Raw genomic sequence first — 15,891 nt, forward strand, 5'->3', positions numbered from 1 at the left:
TCACCACTCGAAGCTAACCGAACCTTCAGAACTCACATCCGAGCCCTCTAACACATAAGTCAACATCCGGTTGACTTTTCCAACTTAACCCTTCTTAAAAGAGACTAAGTGTCTCAAACTTCAACAAAATCATTCTGGGTTCAATCCGACCAACCCGATACCACACAACATGGATAAACAAAACATAAAGAAGCAGAAATGGGGGAAACGGAGTGGTAACTAATGAGACGACTGGCCGGTTCGTCATATCCTCCCCAACTTAAACAAACGTTCGTCCTCGAACGAGTCAAGAAACATACATGAAGCCTCAAATAGGTGGGGATATCTGCTCCGCATCTCTCACTCGGTCTCCCAGGTAGACTCCTCCATGGGCCGACCTCTCAACTGCACTTTCACCGAAGCTATATCTTTTGATCTTAATTTTCGAACTTGACGCTCCAAAATAGCTGTTGGCTCCACATCATAAGTCAAATCACCCTCCAACTGAACCGTGCTGAAATCCAGAACATGAGACGGATCTCCAATATACTTCCGAAACATAGAAACATGGAATATCAGATGCACACTCGACAAACTGGGTGGCAAAGCAAGCTCATAAGCCACCTCCCCAATCCTCTGAAGTACCTCAAAAGGCCCAATGAACCGCGAACTCAACTTCCCTTTCTTTTCAAAACTCATAACACCCTTCGTCGGCGAAACCTTCAACAGAACCTTCTCACCAACCATGTAGGACACATCTCGAACCTTCCTGTCAGCATAACTCTTTTGCCTCTACTGCGCTGTACGAAGTCTCTCCGGAATCATCTTCACCTTATCTAAAGCATCCTGCACCAAATCTATCCCCAATAGCCTAGCCTCACCGGGCTCGAACCAACCAACTGGAGATCTACACCGCCTCCCGTACAAAGCCTCATATGGAGCCATCTAAATACTTGACTGGTAGCTATTGTTATAAGCAAACTCTGCAAGCGGTAGAAATTGATACCATGACCCTTTGTAATCAATAACGAAAGCACGTAACATATCCTCCAATATCTTAATAGTGAGCTCGGACTGCCCGTCCGTCTGAGAGTGAAAAGTTGTGCTCAACTCCATCTGAGTACCCAACTCTCGCTGAACAAACTTCCAAAATTGTGAAGTGAACTAACTGCCCCGATCTGAAATGATGGAAACTGGAACACCATGCAACCGAACAATCTCCCGGATAACCGTTCCGAAGAATAAGTAGTATAGATAGGAATGAAGTGCATGGACTTGGTCAGCCGATCCACAATCACCCAAATAGAATCGAACTTCTTCAAAGTCCGTGGGAGTCCAACTACAAAGTCTATAGTGATCCGCTCCCACTTCCACTCTGGAATATCCATCCGCTGAAGCAAGCCACCCGGTCTCTGATGCTCATATTTCACCTGCTGACAATTGAGACACCGAGCTACAAATCCCACAATATCTTTCTTCATTCTCCTCCACCAATAATGCTCTCTCAGATCCTGATACATCTTCGCGGCTCCTGGATGAATAGAATACCGCGAGCAGTGGGCCTCCTCCAGAATCAACTCTCGAAGCCCATCTACATTGGGCACACAAATCTGGCCCTGCATCCTCAATACCCCATCATCTCCAATAGTCACTCTCTGGCACCATCATGCTGAACTTTGTCCTTAAGGACAAGCAAATGTGGATCATCATACCGGCGCTCTCTGATGCGGTCATATAAGAAAGACCGAGAAACCACACAAGCCAATACCTGATTGGGCTCCGAAATATCCAACCTCACGATTCGATTGGCCAAGGCCTGAACATCAACCGCAAGAGGTCTCTCCCCAACTGGAATATATTCCAAACTCCCCATACTCACTGCCTTTTGGCTCAAAGCATCGGCCAAACATTGGCCTTCCCCGGATGGTACAATATAGTGATGTCATAATCCTTAAGCAACTCCAACCATCTCCGCTGCCTCAAATTAAGATCCTTTTGCTTGAACAAATGCTGAAGACTGCGATGATTAGTGAACACCTCACAAGATACGCCATACAAGTAATGCCTCCAAATCTCCAACGCGTGAACTATGGCAGCCAACTCCAAATCATGAACGGGGTAGTTCTTCTCATGGGGCTTCAACACACAACCAATCCCTACTCTCGAAGCATCACAATACACGGTATATGAATCTGAAGCTGATGGCAAAACCAACACTGGAGTTGTGGTCAAGGCTATCTTGAGATTCTGAAAGCTCTCCTCACACTCGTCCGACCATACGAATGAAGAACCCTTCTGAGTCAACTTGGTCAAGGTCGATGCGATAGATGAGAATCCCTGAACAAACTGGCGATAATAGCCTGCCAAACCAAGAAAGTTGCGAATCTCTGTGGCTGAGGACGGTCTGGGCCAACTCTGAGCCGCCTCTTATCTTCTTTAGATCAACCTGAATACCCTTACTGGACACCATGTGTCCCAAGAATGCCACTGAACTGAGCCAAAACTCACACTTGGAGAACTTTCTGTAAAGCTTCTCCTCCCTCAATCTCTGCAACACAACCCTCAAATGCTCCGCGTGCTCCTCCTGACTACGCGAATATACCAGAATATCATCAATGAAGACAATGACAAATGAGTCAAGATAAGGCCAAAATACGTTGTTCATCAAATGCATGAACGCTGCTGGGGCATTGGTCAGCCCAAAAGACATAACCAGGAACTCATAGTGACCACATCTGGTCCTAAAGGCTGTTTTAAGAATATATGAATCCCTGATCTTCAACTGGTGATAACCCGAACGGAGATCAATCTTGGAGAACACCCTCGCTCCCTGAAGCTGGTCAAATAAATCATCAATGTGAGCCAAAGGATACTTTTTCTTAATTGTTACCTTGTTCAATTGCCTATAATCAATGCACATTCTCATAGTGCTATACTTTTTCTTCACGAACAGGACCGGCGCGCCCCAAGGCGACACACTAGGCCGAATGAACCCATTATCAAGGAGTTCCTGAAGCTGCTCCTTTAACTCCTTCAACTCCGTTGGTGCCATGCGATACGGCGAAATAGAAATGGGATGAGTACCCGACACCAGGTCAATACAAAAATCAATATCCCTGTCCGGTGGCATGCCCGGCAGGTCTGCAGGAAATACATCAGGGAAATCCCTCACAACTGGAATAGAATCAATACTGGGAGCCTCAGCTCCGACATCCCTCACAAAGGCAAGATACGAGACAACCCTTCCCAACCATACACCGGGCCTTCAAGAATAAGATCACTCTACTAGGAACATAATCAGTCACACCTCGCCACTCGATCCGTGGCACACCCGGTATAGCCAATGTGACTGTCTTAGCATGACAGTCCAGAATAGCGCGACACGGAGATAGCCAATCGATGCCCATAATGACATCAAAATCTACCATACTCAATAATAAAAGATCCACTCGGGTCTCCAGACCCCCAATAGTCACCACACACGACCGGTACACACGGTCTACAACAACAGTATCGCCCACCGGGGTAGATACATGAACGGGTAAAGAAAGAAACTCACGGGGTGTACCAAAATAACAAGCAAAGTATGATGACACATAAGAAAAAGTGGAACCAGGATCAAATAATACAGAGGCATCTCTGTGGCTGACTGAAACAATACCTGTAATAACAACATCTAAAGCGATGGCATCGGGTCTGCCTGGAAGAGCACAGAAACGGGCCTGACCGCCCCCTGATCGACCTCCCCCTCTGGGGCGACCCCTAGCTGACTGACCCCCACCCCTAGCTGGCTGGGCGGGTGGTGGTGGAGCACTGGCGCTGAAGCTGATGACTGGCCCCTCTACTGGGATGAACTAGCAAATCGATGAGGACACTGCCTCCATATGTGGCCCATCTCTCCACACTCGTAACAACTCTCAGGTGCTGGAGAAGGGGACTGATGGGAACCCCTCGCACCGGAGTGACTAGCAGATGCACTCGACATAGAAGAGCCCTGAACTGATGGAGCACGGGATGAGCTTTGAGCTGGAAGGGCACTAAGTGATGACTGGCCCTAATGTGAACTGTGAGAACCATGGCCTGGTGACGCTCCACGATAACTTGGGCGAGCTGAATTCCCATGTCGAAACTGTCGCCCTCTGTCGTGCTGAAACTGGCCCCTCGGAGGAGCACACTATAACTACCAAATCCTCGAGGCCTCTTGGCCTCCCTCTCCTCTTGCTCCTGGCGACGAACAGACTCAATCTCTCGGGAAATATCCACAACCTCCTCGAATGTAGCACCAGTCACCCTCTCCCTGGTCATGAGAACACGAAGCTGATAAGTAAGACCATCGACAAACCTCCTGATCCTCTCTCTATCTGTCGGGACCAACTGGATGGCATGACAAGCCAACTCAGAGAACCTGAACTCATACTGCAACACGGTCATCTCCCCCTGACGGAACCACTCAAACTGTCTACGCAGCTCCTCTCTACGAGACTGCGGCACATACTTCTCCAGAAAGAGAACGGAGAACTGCTGCCAGGAAAGGGGTGCTGCACCAACAGGCCTACGCCTCTCAAAATCCTCCCACCAGGTGAAAGCAGCTCCTGAAAACTGATAAGTAGTGAAAGCGACCCCACTGGTCTCCAGAATATCGGTTGTATGAAGAATCCTCTGACACTTGTCCAAAAAGCCATGGGCATCCTCGCCCTCTACTCTGCTGAAGGTCAGAGGCTGAAGTCTACCAAATCTCTCCAACCTACGTTGCTCATCCTCTAGCATGGCAGGAACTACATAGTCCTGAGCAGCTGCAACCAGCTGAGCTGGATGTGCCCCCGGTGTCTGAAGTCCCTGCACGACCTGCTCAGGTGTGCGAGCGGCGGGAGTCTAACTGCCTCTCCCGGCCTGAGAAGTAATTGCGGCTGTAGTGGCTGATACCGCCTGAGCTAGGCCAGTGCAAACTGATAAGATCTGAGCCAAGGCCTCCTGAAGACCCGGAATCACAATAGGCACAACTGGTGCCTGAGCTGGTGCTGCTGGGGTGTCCATAGCTGGGACCTGGTCTTGAACTGGGGCAGCTAGTGGATCTACAGGTGCTGCTCTCGCTGCTCTGCCTCTACCATGACCACGGCCACGTCCTCGACCTCGGCCTCTAGTGGCCCCGGCTGGTGGTACTGGTGGTCATCCACACTGTCCGGTAGCGCGCGTCCTCACCATCTGTGAGAGAATAGAATAATGAAGTTTAGTACTCGGGTCAACAAACTCACACGACAAGAATTTCAAGAATATGAAGTTTCCTAAAGGTTCTGCAGCCTCTCGAGGATAAATACAGATGTCTTCGTATCGATCCGCGAGACTCTACTAAACCTGCTCATGACTCGTGAGACCTATGTAACCTAGGCTATGATACCAACTGTCACGACCCTAACCCGAATCCGATGGTGATGGCGCCTCTCGTGAAGACAATGCCAGCCAACTATTTCCAATTCGAAGATAAACAGCTAAAATAACAAGAAACAGTCTAAAATATGATTTAATAATACTAAGTAGCAGATAATATCACAACAATGCGGAAGTACAACCCAAACACAGCCCAAACCGGGGTGTCACTAGTCATGAGCATCTATAAGTCATAATACAAGTCTGCTAAGTCTATGCTAGTACAAATGTCTGAATACAGATAGAAGTGATAAAGGAGGAGAAACACGGGACTGCGGATGTCAGGCAGCTACCTCGTGAACTCTGAATGTCCGCCTGAAGCTGGAAGGATCAGCACTCAGGAGCGGGACCAAACATGCCTGAATCTGCAGAAAGGGTGTAGGGAGTAAAGTGAGTACCCAACTCAGTGAGTAACAAATGTAAGTAAAGACTGAAAGAGAGAAATCACGTAAGGCACAAGGCAATCTATAATAAAGCAGTAAAACCTTTTGAAAACAGTAAACCAATCAAGAGATAAATGGAAATCCTTTTTAAATGAGTAAGCAGGAAAATTGTCACACCCCAATCTCGAGAAGCGCGACCGGCGCTCAATCGAGTGAACCCCACTGAGCAAGCCTTATCAAACACTTTCTACCCATCTCAATATGAATAAGGAAGCCATGCTTTCATTTATTTAGACAATAGGAAAGATAGTACATTCAACACGGTTAGTTCATTTTATATCACAACCTTAAACCGTAGTTAAGTTTCCAAGATTCCATACAATTACACTTTAGAGAAGCGAGAGCTAGAATTACAACATAGTTCGTAGACCCATCCCAACGCCCGTACATAACCCACACATATGTCTACGGAGCCTCTAAGGATGCAAAAGACAAGTATGACAGTGCAGGCAACAAGGCCACGGCCATACCTCAAAGTGGATATCTATAGCAAAAGATGTACAACATAACCCCCTTGAAGGAGAAAGGGGCTCACCAAGACTTTGAGAGGAGGATGCTCCGCTACGCACGATCGGCACTACCCGCTATGGAGCCACCTACATTCATTTAAAAAAATGTAGCGCCCCAGGAAAAAGGGACGTTAGTACCATGGAATAGTACTAGTATGTATAACTAAACACCATCCAGTTAGAAAGAACAACCATACAAGAGTAAAAGAAATCATAAGGACAACAAAGCTTCAAATAGGCATCACATCAATAACATAAGAGATTCACTTAGTTTTCACATAATTTCTAAAAATTTTGGTTGGGTCATTCCTTATCGTTGCATCATCATCCACATTACCACCGCTTCCTTGAGCGGAGTCTGATGACGGCCCGATCGGCTAAGCCGTCTTACCAAGACGTTACTCTTATTTCATTCTCACTTTTTAGTTTCAATTATCAATACATTACCACCATATGTGTATAACATGGCATCCGATCACGGCCCGATCGGCTAAGCCATCTCACCAAGACGTTACCCTTTTCCGTTAATCATCTCACTTCAATCTTTGGATTCACATGAATTAGTTTCTCGGCACTTGGGGCCACAACTACCACATTCCATAACTCACATTTCGCATTATTCCAATTTTCAACATTTACCTAGCCATTTAGGATCATAAGCACATACAAAAGCAATTTAAGTTATAAACATAGAGAGGAATTCATCTAGTTCGGCATATTAATCACAATGTAACCTTGACTTGACATTTAAGCATTTAGCACATAGCTCATGTTTTTCTACACATCATCAATTTACAAAGAATAAAACACTAAACACATGGAGAAACACCTTCCACATACATTTTCACAACATCAACTTATTTGACATAACAAGTACCACATCAATCGAATTCCGGGCTTACAACATTTGCACGGCACCATGGAGGCTCCATTTCTAAAAGGAGGGGGTTTTAGCCACACATACCTTGTTTATGCTTTCCTTAGGTTACTACGACATTCCGGAAATTCTAGCAATCCCAATCTACTTTTAGACATAACAAAATTGAACACAAATTAGGAAGGTATTCATGGTTTTAGCTCATTTGAGCATTTTATCAAATACTAGTTGAGCATCTTGATTTCAAATCTCTTTTACAAGATTTCCTTCATTCCCCAACCCAATCTTTACTTATTTATGCTCAACAATCTTCCCACAACCTAATTTGTACATGCATGTATGCATAATACTATTACACCCAAGAACCATACCCCAATAACCCATCTCACCATCTCTACAAAGCCAACACAACCTAGGTTAGGCACCTATGGCTTCCAATCACCACCCCATGAGTTCTAACGTATATATCATACATAAATAATCACCATAGAGTAGTTAGAGATGATAGACATACCTCTTGTAGTAAGAATCTTGAGAATCCCCACTTGTAGTGTTCTTGATCAATTTAGGGATTGGAATGGGAATCTTGGATCATAGGAGGGAAGTATGGGACGGATTCCCCTTGATAAAGCAAGCCTTAGCTCAAAAAATGACTTAGAGACGCTCCATACTCGGTCTTGGGGTATTTACAGGGCTGCTAGGCACGCGACCGCGGTCAAACCGTGCCTGGGATGCGGTGGTCGCGCTCGCGCAGCGTTCGGAGGCAGAAACACCTAGTTTTCTCGCGGACGCACGTCTGACACAGATCCGGTAAAATGGTCATAACTTTTTGTATACACCTCCAAATGAAGAACGGTTTGATGCGTTGGAAACTAACTCAAAGAGCTTTAATTTGACAGGTTGTACATCGCACAAAACCTTATATAAACGGAGATATGACTATCCAAAGTGAGGTCTTGTGCGTACTCATCTACAACTTTAGTCTATTATGAAATTTTCCAACTTGGCTTAGACTTAGGCCTCTCCTTAGACCCCAAATCACTTATAATATGACTTATACTCTTATTAACATATCTAATTGATACCCATTATATCATGAATCCTTATTTGCACACAAGATAAAATAATTAGTCTACCTTGGCACCACGAAACCTTAAATTACTTAGGAAAATTTTCTGGGGCTTTACATTCTCCCCCGCTTAAGATCATTCGTCCTCGAATGAGGATCAAGGTGCATTCATTAGCCATCCTTATGTAGTTTCATTTTTTATTCATCATGAAATATATCAACAGCCCCGAATTTGGCTAACTCCTTAAATTTGCGAAAATTTCGCCAGAGTTTCCTTTGTAACTAGGCCTATCCACCTGTCAGAGGGCCCCAGATATATATCCTAACAGCATATACATATTCCATTGACATAACATAACTTGTACAACACCAACCATGGCCGCATAGGCAATATATATAACAAAAATGGGATAGTTTAACATAGATCAAATCAAAAGACTAGAGTTCATAGGAACCAAATGCATAAAAGCTATTACATGAATATTCAAACAAATGTGGATACTTCTTTCTCATTTCTTCCTCGGCTTCCCAAGTGGCTTCCTCAACCTGCTGGTTCCGCCATAACACTTTTACGGAGGAAATTTCTTTATTTCTCAATTTCCGGACTTACCTATTAAGAAGGGCAACTGGAATTTCATCATAAGATAGTTCTTCATTAACCTCAATAGTTTCAATTGGCACAATAGTGGACGGATCTCCCACTACCTTCTTCAACATAGACACATGGAAGACCGGATGTACCAGCGACATCTCGGGTGGCAGCTCGAGCTTGTATGCCACCTGACCAATCCTCTGAATGATTCTGTACGTTTCGACATACCTCGGACTTAATTTCCCTTTCTTCCCAAATCGCATGATGCCCTTCATGGGGGAAACCTTCAAAAATACCCAATCATCTTCCTTGAAGTCCAAATCTCTGCGACGAATGTCCGAATAAGATTTTTGGTGACTCTGAGCAGTTTTCAACCTTTCCTTAATAATCTTGACTTTTTCCATGCCCTGATGCACGAGGTCCGGCCCTATCAATTCTGCTTCTCCAACCTCGAACCTCCCAATGGGAGACCTACATCTCCTACCATACAATGCCTCGAATGGTGCCATCTGGATACTAGTATGGAAGTTGTTGTTGTAAGCAAATTCTATGAGTGGTAAATGGTCATCCCAACTACCTTTGAAATCAAGAGTAAAAGCACGCAACATGTCCTCAAGCGTCTGAATAGTCCGCTCTGCTTGCCCGTCGGTTTGAGGATGGAAAGATGTGCTGAGATTTACCTGCGTGCCCAAGCCCTGCTGAAATTTCTTCCAAAAGTTGGCTGTGAACTGAGCCCCTCGATCTGAAATGATTGACACTGGAGTGTCGTGCAACCTGAGCATCAAACCGCGCCCTTGACGCGGTGGCCGCGTTCGCGCTGCGTTCAGAGGCCGAAACACCCAGTTTTCCCACGGTCGCGCCGCGGCCGTGCGTCTGACATAGGTCTGGTAAAATGGTCATAACTTTCTGTATGCACCTCCAAATGACGAACGGTTTGATACGTTGAAAACTAGACTCAAAGAGATTTAATTTGACAAGTTTTACATCGAACAAAACCTTATATAAACGGAGATATGATTGTCCAAAGTGAGGTCTTGTGCGTACTCATCTACAACTTTAGTCTATTATGAAATTTTCCAACTTGGCTTAGACTTAGGCCTCTCTTTAGACCCCAAATCACTTATAATATGACTTATACACTTATTAACATATCCAATTGATACCCATTATATTATGAATCCTTATTTGCACAGAAGATAAAATAATTAGTCTACCTTGGTATCACGAAACCTTAAATTACTTAGGAAAATTTTCTGGGGCTTTACAAAAATGACAAGCAATTAAGGAATAATACACACATAAAAGTTTGCCCCTCGGGCACAGTATCAACAAATCCGCCCCTCGGGCAACATCTCAGAACAATACCAGTCCCTCGTGCATAATCTCACATCATACTGGGTACCCGCGCTCACTGGGGGTGTGCAGACTCCTAGAGGGGCCCCATACAGCCCAAGCGCAATATCAAGCCACCTCGTGGCATCATCACTAGGCCCTCAGCCTCATATTAATCAAGCCACCTCGTGGCGTACATATTTCAGGCCCTCGGCCTCAAATCATTATCAGTGTTTCCTCACAACATAGGCCCTCGACCTTACTCAGTCAAAAATCCTCACAAGCCCCTCGGGCAATAGTAAAACAGTGTTTCTCAGCCCAAAAATCATTTAAAAATATCATTTAACTATTAAAACTGAGTAAACATGGCTGAGTATAAAACAGTGGAAAATAACATGACTGAGTTCAAGCATAAAGTCAAAACAGTGAGGAAATATCAATAAAAATCCCCGAAGGGGTTCAAATAGTTGGCACGAAGCCCAAATATGGCATTCAGCCCAAATAATGATGATAGCAAATAGATTTCAGTCAAATACGCGGTAAAATCATCAATCGGGATGGACCAAGTCACAATCCCCAATAGTGTACGACCCCACGCTCGTCATCAAGCGTGTGCCTCACCTCAATATAGCACTACGATGTGCAAATCTGGGGTTTCAAACCCTCAGACCATCATTTACAATCATTACTCACCCCGAACCGGTCAAATCTCTAGCTCGCGATGCCTTTGCCCCTCGAATCGGCCTCCACTCGCGTAGAATCTATCCAAAATCAGAACGAGGACGTCAAAATAGGCTAAGGGAACGAAGCCCAAGCGAAAATAATCAATAATTAACATAAATCCCGAAATTAACAAAACCCGACCCCGGGCCCACGTCTCAAAATTCGATAATTTTTACACCAATAGATTCCTTATCTTCCCACGAGTTCATACATACCAAAAGTTTAGAAATCCGACCTCAAATGGTCCATCAAATCCTCAATCATAGGTCTCCAATCCTAAACCCTAGCTTCCCCCAATTTTCACCCTTAAATTCCCACAAATTCTAGCTCTAATCCATGAAATAATAGCATAGGAATGAGTTTTAGCTCCAAAATCCTTACCTCAATGAAGTTCCCTTGAAATCCCTCTTCCAAATCGTCCAAAAAGCTCAAAAGCCGAAGTCAAAAATGGTGAAATAACCCAAAATTCGCGAAGGACCCTTTTTACATCTTCTGCCCAGATGTTCCGCATCTGCGGCACAATAGGCGCTTCTGCGGTACCGCATATGCGGTCTTCCCTCCGCTTCTGCGGAAATCACTTAACGGACCAATTCCGCATCTGCGGTCAACTCTCCGTACGTGCGCCTTCCCAGGTGCGGTCAAACTGCCGCATCTGCGGTTCCTGACATTCCTCCAAAAATCCGCTTCTGCGGCTCCCTTTCCGCACGTGCGGCGCCGCACCTACGGTCCCCAAACCACAGGTGCGAAAACACCAGAAGCAGCAATTTCAGCAGCAGCAATAACATCTCAACTTCTCCGTTAACCATCCGAAATCACCCCGAGGCCCCCGGGACCTCAACCAAAAGCACAAACATATCCTAATACCTTATTCAAACTTGTTCCAATCATCAAAACACTTCAAACAACATCAAATCATCCAAAACACATCGGATTCAAGCCTAAGTTTCTAAAAACTTCCGAATTCCGCTTTTGATCAAAAACCCAACCAAACCACGTCCGAATAACCTGAAATTTTGCACACACATCCGAAATGACACAACGAAGCTACTGCACCACTCGAAATTCCATCCCGACCCCTATATGAAAATCTCACCTACCAACCGAAAATCGCCAAAATATTAACTTCGCCAATTCAAGCCTAAATCTTCTCCGAACCTCCCCATTCCGATCACACTCCTAAGTCTCAAATCACCTCCCGAAGCTAACCGAATCATCGGAACTCACATCCGAGCCCTCTAACACATAAGTCAACATCCGGTTAACTTTTCTAACTTAACCCTTCTTAAAAGAGACTAAGTGTCTCAAACTTCACCAAAATCATTCCGGATTCAATCCGACCAACTCGATACCACAAAACACGGATAAACAAAACATAAAGAAGCAGAAATGAGGGAAACGGAGCGGTAACTCATGAGACGACTGGCCGGGTCGTCACATAGTCCAAAAATAAAAAGAAATGAAATTGGGCCGTACCTTAGCAATAATATCATTTTAGGTGAGTTACGTTCAATTGTTCGATAGTTGTTCTCCGTTTGTCATTCCGAGCTTATAGGATCGTTTCCCTATGACCTCGATAATCTGGTATGATCCTTCCTAGTTCGGACTTAATTTCCCTTTGTTCGGATTCCGGGTGCTTAGTGTGACCTTCCTAGTACTAAGTACCCGACATTGAAGTATCCAAGGTTGGCCCTTCTGTATGTAATTTTTGACCCTCCCCCAAGATTTTACACATTTTAGCGTAAATATTTAATTTAGGTTTTATATTGCTATTTTAAATAGTTTTGACTCTTTTACTTTATTTTTATCACAAAAAAATAAAAATTACAAAAAATATATATATTTTTTATCTTTAGGTTAAAGTCAATTAGTATATTTATATTTATTATATTATAACATTTGAAAATACAAAAAAAAAAATTAGTTTCACTCGTAGTATTTAGTTTTAAATTATTTTATTTTAATTTAGAGTGATTTTTATATTTTTGTAGATACATTGTATTATTTGGTCTTTTTAGCCTAAGTTCAAACCCAAAAGACATGGTCCAACCCAATTACCCTTAGCCAAAGCATTGAGACCATACTCATTCCCCATTTGACCGAACCTAATTCCTACCCTATAAAAGAATACCAAATTCCTAAATAAAAGATATAGACTGCCGTCACCTCAAAACCACAAAAATTACACCTTCAGCGGCGAGCTCCTCCGGTAAAGTCCTTACCGGCGATAACAGACACAAAGTAGGTGCTTATTGCTGCTACAATGCCTTGAATATGAGTAGCTGAAGAAAGAGAGAGTGTGCTTGCGTGAGATCTCCTCTCTACACTTCACACTAATTACTTATGCTTGTAAAATTGGCAAAGCCGTTAGAAATTTCGGCGCACAAATCCTGATGTGATGGAAAACCAACGGTTACCCCAAAGCAGTGAAGTCAGTGGTGAAGTTGGTTCATCTATTGAGAACAAAGAATCAAGGAATTCTTCTATATCACGTCACAGTCTGGATAAAGAGGCAGGCTTTCCATCTTGTCGAGTGTGCCAGTGTTCCGAATCGGACAAGAGGGGAGTTGCTGCATTAGGATAGCAACGGAGAGGTGAAGCTTGATTTCCATGAAGTGGTGAAAAATGACAAAAAAATGTTTCCTTCAACAGAAGTAGCGGGAAAGGATCTGCACTAGTTGAATTCATTAGTCCAAAAGGGGAGGTTTTTGTTTGTAATGGTGATATAGAGATGGGTTATGATGAGAACCAGGACTCTTTGAATGAGCTTGGCTGTGCGTGCAAAAATGATCTTGCTATGGTACCCTACGCTTGTGCGCTTAAGTGGTTTATTAACCATGGATCCACCATATTTGAGAAATGTGGATCCGGAGATAACGCAGCCGAGCTCCTGCTATGGGATGAGTGCGAGGATTTCACCCGTATTGCCTAAGACCCATTCTTGCATCTGTTCCTAAAGGCTCTTGGTTCTGCCCCTCTTGTGTTATTAACAACGAAAAGCTAACCATTGTCAGATATTCGGAGGTTTTAGTTTATCGTTTGACTGACGTCGATTTGGGTTTCGAGCATTCCGGTGTCGATTCGAGGTTCCGGTTTGTAATTTCGGTGTTTCAGTTCAAGGATTGTTATTTTATTTAGTCCGATTGATTTGCAATTTTCAGCTTTGTTCATCAATAAAATGTCCATTTCTCAATTTACATTCTCTTTTCATTTTGTTGCGATAGCTTGGTGCGCGTGTTGGTTGATTTGTGATTCTGCGTTGTTTGAGTAGCATGTCTTAGTTCTTATCTAAATTGTTTTAATTAGTTTTTATTTTGATTGTGATGCAAGTAGTCTTGGTTCTCGAATAAATGCTTTTAATTGGGTAGATGGAAAAATAGGAGTTGTTTCTTTCTTGACAAGGAATAAAAATAGGTCGTAAGGTGGGTCTTGAGCCATAAGGAATCTGGCCAAGTAATAGATCATGTTAGCTAGCCTACTTGCTCCCTAATAATATCTTGTCCATAAATTTGGTATCACAACAATCTCAAAGATTAGGAAAATAATTCAAATGCACTAGTTGCTTTAGGTGCGATTAATAATAAAATCATCGTGGTTATGGGTACGGTTCCCGTGGCATGGCCACGATACATAAATTCAAATTCAGGTGTGCATTTCATGTGACCCAACCATAATTTCCAATAATAATAAAATTAAACATATTGTAGATCGTGGGTACGGTTCTCGTGACACGACTCGCAATATGTACAATACTAACGAGTGCGCGATATCGCGACTTGTCCAAACAAGTTTCGTAAATAATGTTAAAAGCGGTTGAAAGGAATAAAATGCACATAGGTTTAAATATGTAGTAAATAAGATAATTAGGCCAATTTTAATAGTTTAAGCGACCATGCTTGAACCACGGAACCCGGGAATGCCTAACACCTTCTCCCGGGTTAACATAATTCCTTATCTAGAATTTCTAGTTTCGTAGACTTTTAAATAAAGTCGATTTTCCTCGATTTGGGATTTAAAATAAACTGGTGACTTGGGACACCATAATAAATATACCAAGTGGCGACTCTAAAATAAATAAAATAATCTCATTTCGAATAATGTCACTTAAATTGGAAAAACTCCCTTATATCCCTTTCGTAGTAGGAAAAAGGAGGTGTGACAGCTCTGCCACTCTACTGGGGATAAAAGCCCAGAACTTCCGGTTCAGGTTTCAAGAATTCGAGCTTAGAATAGCTGTTATATTTGGATTTTATTTATTATCTGATTTTATTACATGTTTGGGCCAAATGTGCTAAATGCCGCTTTTTACCGCTTTGATATTATTTGAACTGTATATAAACTGTTACGAAACCTTTCTCTTCTCATCTTTGGGGATATGCACGCTGACGTGACTCCTTTTCTATTAGTGTCATACCTTAAATAAGAAAGAGGCTCGGACAAGTTACAAAGCCGGATGGCCTTTTGGTTCCCGGTACGTAGCCCCCTCCTCGGCCCGAGTTGTCCGCTCGGGTACACCAAGTCTAGAACAATATACCCGGGTTTTAAACCTAGAATAACTCAGCCTCATGCCGGATCCCTAGTAGGAACGTTTGTTTGCATCATGTGCATTTGACTTTGGGGACTCAACACAGGGGTTGGGTCCGTCTAGGACAGGTGGACCCTAGAATTAAAAGACCATCCTGATGCATTTTACGTGCTACTTATACAATTGTTTGCTTCGTTTTGCATGTTGACGGGTTGCTAGAATAGGGAGGAAATTGGGAAAAATAAAATTGAGGTATGAGAGAGATAATTACCCGCCTTTGAAAAACCTGGTGTCCAAAATATGCTGAAACTCTGCCGAAATTTAAAAAAAAAAGAAGAGAAAATGGTTTCAAAATATTTCATGTTTTCAGTTATATCAAAACTGACCGAACTACGCGGGTCTGATTCTTACCGGATATGAG

Source organism: Nicotiana attenuata, chromosome 2 (genome assembly GCF_001879085.1).
Source record: "Nicotiana attenuata strain UT chromosome 2, NIATTr2, whole genome shotgun sequence".
In the NCBI taxonomy this organism is placed as follows: Eukaryota; Viridiplantae; Streptophyta; class Magnoliopsida; order Solanales; family Solanaceae; genus Nicotiana; species Nicotiana attenuata.